The sequence below is a fragment of the Halichoeres trimaculatus genome, unplaced genomic scaffold (genome assembly GCF_033239565.1).
Source record: "Halichoeres trimaculatus isolate MK-OKI-2021-1 unplaced genomic scaffold, fHalTri1.1 fHalTri1_scaffold_21, whole genome shotgun sequence".
Lineage (NCBI taxonomy): Eukaryota > Metazoa > Chordata > Actinopteri > Labriformes > Labridae > Halichoeres > Halichoeres trimaculatus.
In genome coordinates this window covers 22,627,508-22,636,138 of record NW_027437199.1, presented here as the reverse complement: position 1 = coordinate 22,636,138, position 8,631 = coordinate 22,627,508, and positions in this window count along the sequence as shown.

Here is an 8,631-nt window from a genome sequence, read left to right as displayed (position 1 = left end):
GTATGTGTAGAATATGAATCAACAGGTAATAATGAGATACCAAGGCCATTTCAGGTGCATCAAGACCTGACAGGGTATGTCACAAATTTGCGACAATAGGCATCAAGGGGTTGGTGCGGAAAGTGAACAGGCTCCATCATGTATTTATCAAAAATGCAAATCATGTGTTGGAATATACAGTTTTTGTGCAGTCCGATTCCTCATGTGTCAAGTTTACTCTACAAAATTAACACTAGAATATATGTTTGTGTTTATTATTTTTAGTATTAATTCTTCAAAATACCCATTAAAATATGACAGAGCTGTTTTGAAAAGCTATTTTAATAATTTATAAGGATAACAGAATTCACTTTGTGTGTGTCTGAGAAATCAGTGTAAGCTGTTACCCATTGAAAAAAAATTAAAACTATAAATCAGCAGTGGCTTGCTCCAAGGTCACATGACCCAAATTACTTAAGGTCCAATCCTTGTTGGTAGTAACCTTGAAGAAAGTGTGGCATGCTTCAGCTCCTCCTCATCAATATTTCATCAGAATGCTTGTATGTACATGGGGCGCATGTGCTGTTACCAACATTTTCTGCTGTTCTTACTATAGATGTTATAAAGACCAAACTGTGAAGAAAATCAGCAGAAATATGAGGTTATGGAGGTCAGGTGGTGCCATGTTCAGATCTGAAGTTCGCACAAGGGACAAAAACATGGAGAAAATGTCAAACGTGTTAGCATCACTAAATGTAGCGTTGTAGAGACAGGTTTGTCCCTTCTTGTCCTGTCAGCTGTGTAAGTAGGATTTTTTGGCCGTAATTCTTTTGAATTTTGGCTAAACTGTGATAGAAATGATAAGGGACATTTCTAGGCAGCGTAGTCTAACATAGTAATGTTAAATAACTCTTAATTTAGTATGATATAGATTTTATGTCGGAAAAATAGTCACAACTTTTATAGGGATGTCCCGATACACATTTTTTGACTTCCAATCCAATTTTTCACAATATGTTTTACCAATACCGATCCAATACCTACATTTTCAGACCTTTAAAAATAATCCTCAAGGAACACTCACTATGTACTATCGTACTACTATTATTGCTTTTCAAAAGAAAAACTCCCACACAGCAAACATGTTTGTTATATATATATATATATATATATATATATATATATATATATATATATATATATATATATATATATATATATCTTACCAACTAATGAAGATAGTACATTCCAGATATAAATTTTGCAAACAAATAGAAAATGAAACAAAAAAGCTTCTTCTTTTGTATACCTGAAATTTTCCCTAAATTATAGAATCCTCCATATACAGTTTTTAATGTGATGGATTTGTGGGTCGGTCAGTTTAGCCGTGTTAGTGCTTGAAGGAGCAAACAGACTTACACACATCAGCGCAGGAAGTGTCAGATCTGGATCCTGCTGCTGATGTGGGCCTGCCCTGCAACTCCCTGTCATCATTATCCAAACAAGATAGAGCCAGAGGTTTTCCTTTCTTCTTGGTTCAAATGATATCCAATGAGCTTGATCTATCCCCAGGAGCATTTATTCAACGTATCCTTTTCTTCTTGTTTCAAAGGGACAATGTCCCCACAGTCCTCTGCTTTCAGAATCCCCGCACTAAGAGCCGAGGTTAACTCAGGACGCGCTCGTATACGACACGTCTCTTAACACCCAATACTCGTCCCTAACGCCGCATGGTGCCAGAAAGCAAACAGGCAAGTATTGAATTACCTTCAGCGCTCTCAATCAAGCTGTCCTAACCATTTCATGCATCAGTGGACAGCGCAAGTGATGTTTAGCCTGCTTGAAAAATTGGATAACTCTTTGCAGCATCGCACAGACTTTGCCTCAAAGCTTGCCAGAAAGCTCGGAGCCCACAGGCAGTCTAATCTCACCTGCAACATTTCCAAACACTGACTCCTGAGCCCGTGGAGGTTAGAGGCTAGAAAACACCTTTCACACACACAGACACACACATACAAACACACACACCATCTGAGGCTGTCTCCAAACCATCAGAACACACCTTCCGCTGCCTGCAACCAGGACGTGCTATAATAAACCCGGAGCTGTCCACAGACACAGAGGAAGCTGCAGGGAAGGTTTTTGTAAATGAAGTGTGTGAGATGTCATGTCTCAGGAACAGTTGCTTCGAACATTAAGTGAGTGGTGCAGAGGTGTTATGGAATGAGTAAAGGGTTGATGATTTATGACAAAATGGGTCTGACTTGTCTTGATGTGTGTGTTCTTATACAGGTATGACACCAAATTTAAGAGTCTATCTCCCTATGGTTTTCTTGCCATCTGATATAAACTGTAGTTTGGATGGAAGTTGTTTCCTGGAGTGCAACAAAGAGCGTGACTCACCCTGAGTCACACACTGAGTGCCTCAAAGGATTGGTCGTGTTCTGTTCAGCCAGAACAAGGCTTATCAAACTGTGGGACCGGAGTCAGGTCTTATCGCTTTGAAGCGACCCAGACATCCTTTCCAGGAAAACAAAGGCTTCTTTTCCTCGTAGCTGCGAGTCACATTATTAAGAGCCGTGAAAGAAAACACCTGCCCTCCATGACTAACTATAGCACGCTGCCTCAGAGGGATTATAATTTGTCCACACAGTGGATGAATCACCTGATTCACTTCCTTCTTCTTCGTCCCTCAGGGCTCGGTCCTAGGACGAGTAATATTGTCACTTATGAGACTTAAGCCCAGCTGTGGTGAAGCTACTAAAGCATGCAATGGTTTTCTGTTCTAAAAATAAACTGCTATGAGAGACTTGGGTAATACACTAAAGTCTAATCCATAAGAGCTGTTAAACGTCCTGTTTGCACAGATATACACCTGATATTCCTGATCTCTTCCTCTTTGTCTCCTGACAAACATCTCCTCTCCTGTTTTCTTAAACAATGTGTCTTTTTCTTTGAATATCAGCTGGTGTGTTGTCAGTCCTCTGGTCTCCTCTCCCTCCTCAGTGGTTACAGGCTCTAGAAGAAACAATATACAACCTGTCGGATTTGTCCCAGGTGTTGCTGATATTTGCTGTTACAGGTTAAAGGGCATATTGCAGATTAAAGCCAACTATTCAGAAAGTGATAAGAAAACAACTTAATGAATAAATAAAATTATTAATAAACCACAGGGTCTCCTGGAGACGTTTTAGTATGGGTTTTTGTACTTCCGTGTCAAAAACCTGCATTTGAATCTGACGTCACAGACGGGAGTACCTCTGCTTCTGCTTCTGTTTTACATGCATGTCCTCAGGGTTATAATTATGATCCTGTTAGGAAAGATGGAGACCAGGAACAGGGCAGGATAAGGAGGAATAACTTTGGTAGGAGAGCTGTGGAGTTGTGGTGTGAGGAGAACGAGAGAACAGAGCAGGTGTCCCAGTGAGTGAGCGCTGTTAGCTAGTGACATGTAGCCCAATGCTGAGTTTACATCAACATATTTAAAGTTTAAAACCAGAAAAGCTGACTTAAAAATAAGTAGAACGTGTAAGTGTTGATTGAAAAGCAACGTGCTTTGAGCCGTCATAGGTTCATCAGAGGTCTATCCACTGATCTAGAGCCAGAAAACCAAAACTTAGCTACGCTGCTCTGCTCACATTTCCCTCAGGTTGAATCTCTGACAAATCCTTGTTTATGTGTGTCACCTGGAGCAGGGCTAGAGGCTGCTGCCGGTGAAGTTGTCTGACGGACAGCAGATGCATCAGTCTCAACTGGCTCTGGTATCCCATCATGAACTTCATCCATAGACTTTATAAAATAGACTCCTTCATATCAATTTTGCTATCAAAAAATGGGAACCATTGACAACTGCATTGTTTGTGACCGATGCAGAAATACAGTCCCATCATATCAGCACAAAACAAATCCAAGCACAAAAGCTAAGTCCAAAAACGTGGACCTGATGTCCTGTTAAGCTAGAATGTCTGCATCCATCCATCCAAACACATCTTAACCATCTAAATGAACGGTCAAATGAAATAATACTTTGTAAGAAACACAAGAAAGACAACACAATCTCACTCATGACAACCTGTTATTCACAATGGCTCAAAGCGGAGTAAAGGAATGTGAGGCCCTTTTGTTACGTCATACGATGCAATGTTGAAAAAGAGTGTTTTAAACAGCTCTACTGAGACCAGCCACTTCTTCCTCTTAGTTTGTGCTTTTTTTCACTGAATAACAAATAAAATCAGTGATTGACCTATTTTAATGCTGTTATCAGAGAATGGCTAGAGTCAATTTACAAAAGTTTAACCTGCAGTAGGCCCTTTAAAAGAGAAATGGGGGACTGGTTCAAACTTCAAGATGTTTCACAACCAGTTAGAAACTCCTCACATTGGCTTCAAAGTAATCTACTGGTGTCACGTAGATGGGTATTTCATCACCAAGTAAGAACAGAACCATGTAAGGCACAAAGCCCTGAAAAGCCCAGAACAAGTTTAATTTCAATTAAAAAGCACATATTGGCCTTCGTTTTTTAAACATGCATACCCCCAAAAACTGGGTGTACGCTCCTTTCCACGCACAGATCATTTTTTGTGAAGATGTTAGACAGAAATGAAATCAAATCTGTCTAAGAAAGTTCACTGAGGTCACTGGAAATAGGGAAAAACGGCCAAAACTAATTTAGTGTTAGAACAAGGTTTTTGTTCACATTTTTTAAAGCGTGTGTCTTAGAGAAGTGTTACAAGTAAAGGTTTTAGAGAGGACATTTGTTGATTAATTGATTAGATAGAATGATCTTAAAATAGTACAACTCGTATATTTTCCTTTTACTGAGACACTGTTGAAAATAAGGCACTTTCTCTAAATAACTGCAAAATGAGTTGCTCTTGAATACGGCTGGGTGATTAATAAAAAAAAATATCTGAAATTCTAAAAAATCTAAAATCTAAAATATTGGATACAAATGAGCATTTTATCTGGCATGATTTTATTTTTATTTTTTTATTTTTTTGCTGTACAATTTGCTGCTTTACAATTCAGAATGAGTAAAAAGGAATTTTTAAACAGACCAAGTACTTTTTTAAGACTGCATATTGGTAGCAGATCCATTTTCTGACCCAGAGTGCAGCTGTGACTGGTTCTGAATGAGGGCTTTAAAGCAGGGTGCTGCTTTCCCATCTTCCTGGTATTGAGTACTGCTACTCAACTTACTTTCACTCCTGGATCCTGCCCCAAATGGTCAGAGGGAGCTGCAGCTTTCTTTGGATAACAGCTGTGTCAGTTGTTAACCATCTCTGTCTGAGTGTACCATTTGATTCCTCTTTAAAAGTCTGCTGCTGACTCTGTATGTTTGAAACTTGAACCTGTTCTTCTGTCACTGTTTTTTGACAGTGTATAGATTTAGTTTTACCTCCTAACAAGACTAAAGACTTCAGTAGGATGACTTCAAATAACTTTTGTCAAACAGGTTCAGGAAACACAGCCTTTTCATCAGACTTCATCTTTCTGGAAGCAGCGTGTGTTCACCACGGGTTCTGACTGCCTGTCAGTGGATTTATGAGCGATTAAAAACAAACCCTGCTCTTCAACATAAAGCAGTTTGCTTTTCAGTCACTCTGTCTGCTCAGCGAGATAAATGATCAAGAAGAATCGCTTTCCTCTTATTTGCTTTTTAATTTTTACCTGAGTCTTCAGATGTGAGATCGTGTCTGCAGATTGAGACGATGTACAATGAAGGAGTCAACCCATAACTGATCGGTGAGCTTTAAAGCTCTAAGGTCATTAAAACTAGGATAAAATAATCATAATAGAAAAAATCCTGTTTTTAATATTTCAAATTCACTTGCCTCCATCCCCAGCCCAGAGGGGGCAGTGTGTCACTGTTCAGGGGCTTCTGTCCCCGGGTCACAGGGACGAAGCAGCAGCATCGATCCCCTCCAACATCACCTCTTGTCCTGACAAAGTGCACCGAGCTCTTTGGGGGCATACTAATTCCTCTGATGTGTATGAGCTCCCTATTTCTGCCTTTCAGCACAGTGACGGCAGTTTGGATGAAAGGTGAAGAGGAGTCGAGACTGAGCGGCAGACACAGAGACAACAGAGGAGCTGATACCGAGGTCTCTGCTTGTGACGCCCGAATATCTGAGTGTGACACAAACAGCCAGCTGCACATTTACATTAAGTGTAATGAGCTCTGTGTCAGACTGATTGATCCTGAAATGTCTGCTCTAAGGCTCTTCAGTGGAGGTTAAGCATTTTGTCTAGTTGTTAAAGAGGACGGTTTGCAATGAGTGTTGCAAGCTGGACTCCAGAGGTTTGATCTGTGTCAAAAAACCAACATTTAATCCTTCAGATGGGAGCTCCTTCTATCATCAGTGTGCCTGTGAATCTCCATTTTAAAACAGATCTGTTTCTTGCACACGTTTTCATTCCCATACATCATTGATATTCACTCCTAAAAGCAAATAGTTCAAGGAAACATGCTGGTCTGCAGAGAAATACTTCACCTCCTGAATTCTCTTTATTTTCCTGGAGGGGGGCCTTTAGCTCAGAAAAGCGCCCTGTCACTGGTCGCTCCACATGTGTATCCTCGCCCCCCTCAGACATTTTGTCATGCCTGAAGCGAGGGCTATTACAAACCTGATTTATTCCGCACGCCGCTGTGAGCACGCGCATATGTGAGCTGCCTGTAAAACTTGATTTGTGCAAAAGGATCAATTTCCATCTGATGGTTCTATTTGTCCGTGGTCCTGCACGCTAAGAATAAGTGTTGCAAGAAATGTGAAATGAGATCTCATTTTCCGCATGGATCCTTCATATGCTGCATGCGCTGGCATGATATAGTGTCATTATTGTACATCAGCCATCTAATTTTAGATGTGTCTCTCCCTATTGAAACACAAATCGCATCTTCTGCTTCACTGACGGTGTCTCGCCCCACACCACAGACATATTACAGCCGTGCAAGTTTGCTTTGTTTTATTTATTTATATTATGTCTTTTGAAATGAGATGTTTACTGTGTTTTATAATACATTCAGATATATATGTGGTGGCTGATGGTTGTCAGCTGATTTGCAAAAGCAGCAACACGAATGCTAACACCACAATGCAAATACAAAAGCTACAACACAACGAAAGTACATTTACTACAGAAGTTAAGAGGACAGTTTTAGTACATGGATATGCCCTGTCGTGGCAGCTCTCTCTTCCTTGTTCTTTTCTTGTAATTTTTTTTCATCTCTTTTTTTTGTCATTGATCATGTAACCATGGCCACACTGTTTACATATGAGAACAGGTGTTTGCAGCCTATAGCATGTCAATGCTAACTGGTGCAAGACCTGATGTTTCCCCACAAGGTGAGGAGAAGGAGGTGAGGATGACGTGCTGGTTCTTAGGTGTGAGCTAAGAAGTGACGACATCGACCATCAACCTTCCACCCATGGTTATGTAGAATGTAGCCATGCTAACCCAGCAACAGAGGGAATACCAGAAGGCAGAGTAGCATCATGCTATTCACAGACATGGCTAACAGAGCTAACATCAGACACCAACGCCACATTGGAGGAGCTTCGCCTGCTGTGGGCAGACAGGATCCAGGAGACAGAGACTGAACAGACTGCTGGGGAGGCTCAGTCCTGGACCCTGTGGAGGTGGAGACTGGCTGACTGGACAATAGAATAGAAATAGAATAGAAAATACTTTATTTATCTCCGAGGGTAAATTCACGAGTCACCGCAACATTTAAGAAAAGTGCAAAAAGGTCCATAAGAAAATAGATGACAGCCCGTCCACCACTCTCCAGCCCAGCCAGTCTCCACCTCCACAGGGTCCAGGACTGAGCCTCCCCAGCAGTCTGTTCAGTCTCTGTCTCCTGGATCCTGTCTGCTCACAGCAGGTGAAGCTCCTCCAATGTGGCGCCAGCGTCCGATGTCAGCTCTGTCAGCCATGTCCGTGAACAGCACGATGCCACTCTGCCCTCCAGCAGCTCCTCTGCCGCTGGGCTAGCACGGCTAGCTCGTCCATCCCACCGGAGTTAGATCCCACGTTCCCAACAACGATGGATGGAAGGACAGGTCCACGTCGTCACCTCCCAGCTCACATCCAAGAACCAGCACATCGTCCTCACCTCCTCCTCCTCACCTTGAAAGAAATCATCAAGCCCTACATTAGTTAGCATTGACATGCTACAGGCTGCTAACAGCTAATTTCACATGCAAACAATGCAGCCATGGTTACATGTAGGATCTCCAGACAAGCACAGGAGAAAAGTAGTAAAAATATCACTGAAGACACAAAAAGTTTGGTGTCCATGACCAACAATGAACCATACAAAGTGATGATCCACTCCAGATACAAAGATGAGGAAAAAGAGGCAAAAATTTTTACAAGAAATGGACAAAGAAGAGAGAGCTGCTGCAACAGGCAGCTACTTGGGCAGCGCCTAGCAACCAGATGATGATGCAGAACCTGTCATGGTATACTTTCTTAGGGACCCTTTTGCCCTTTCTATACATTTTCCCGATTGCTGCTGACTTCAGAATTTTCCCTTGGGGATAAATAAGGTATTTTCTATTCTATTCTATTCTATTCTATTCTATTCTATTCTATTCTACCACAAGGTGACACCCCTACAAAGGCATAATTATCATGGATGAAATTAAT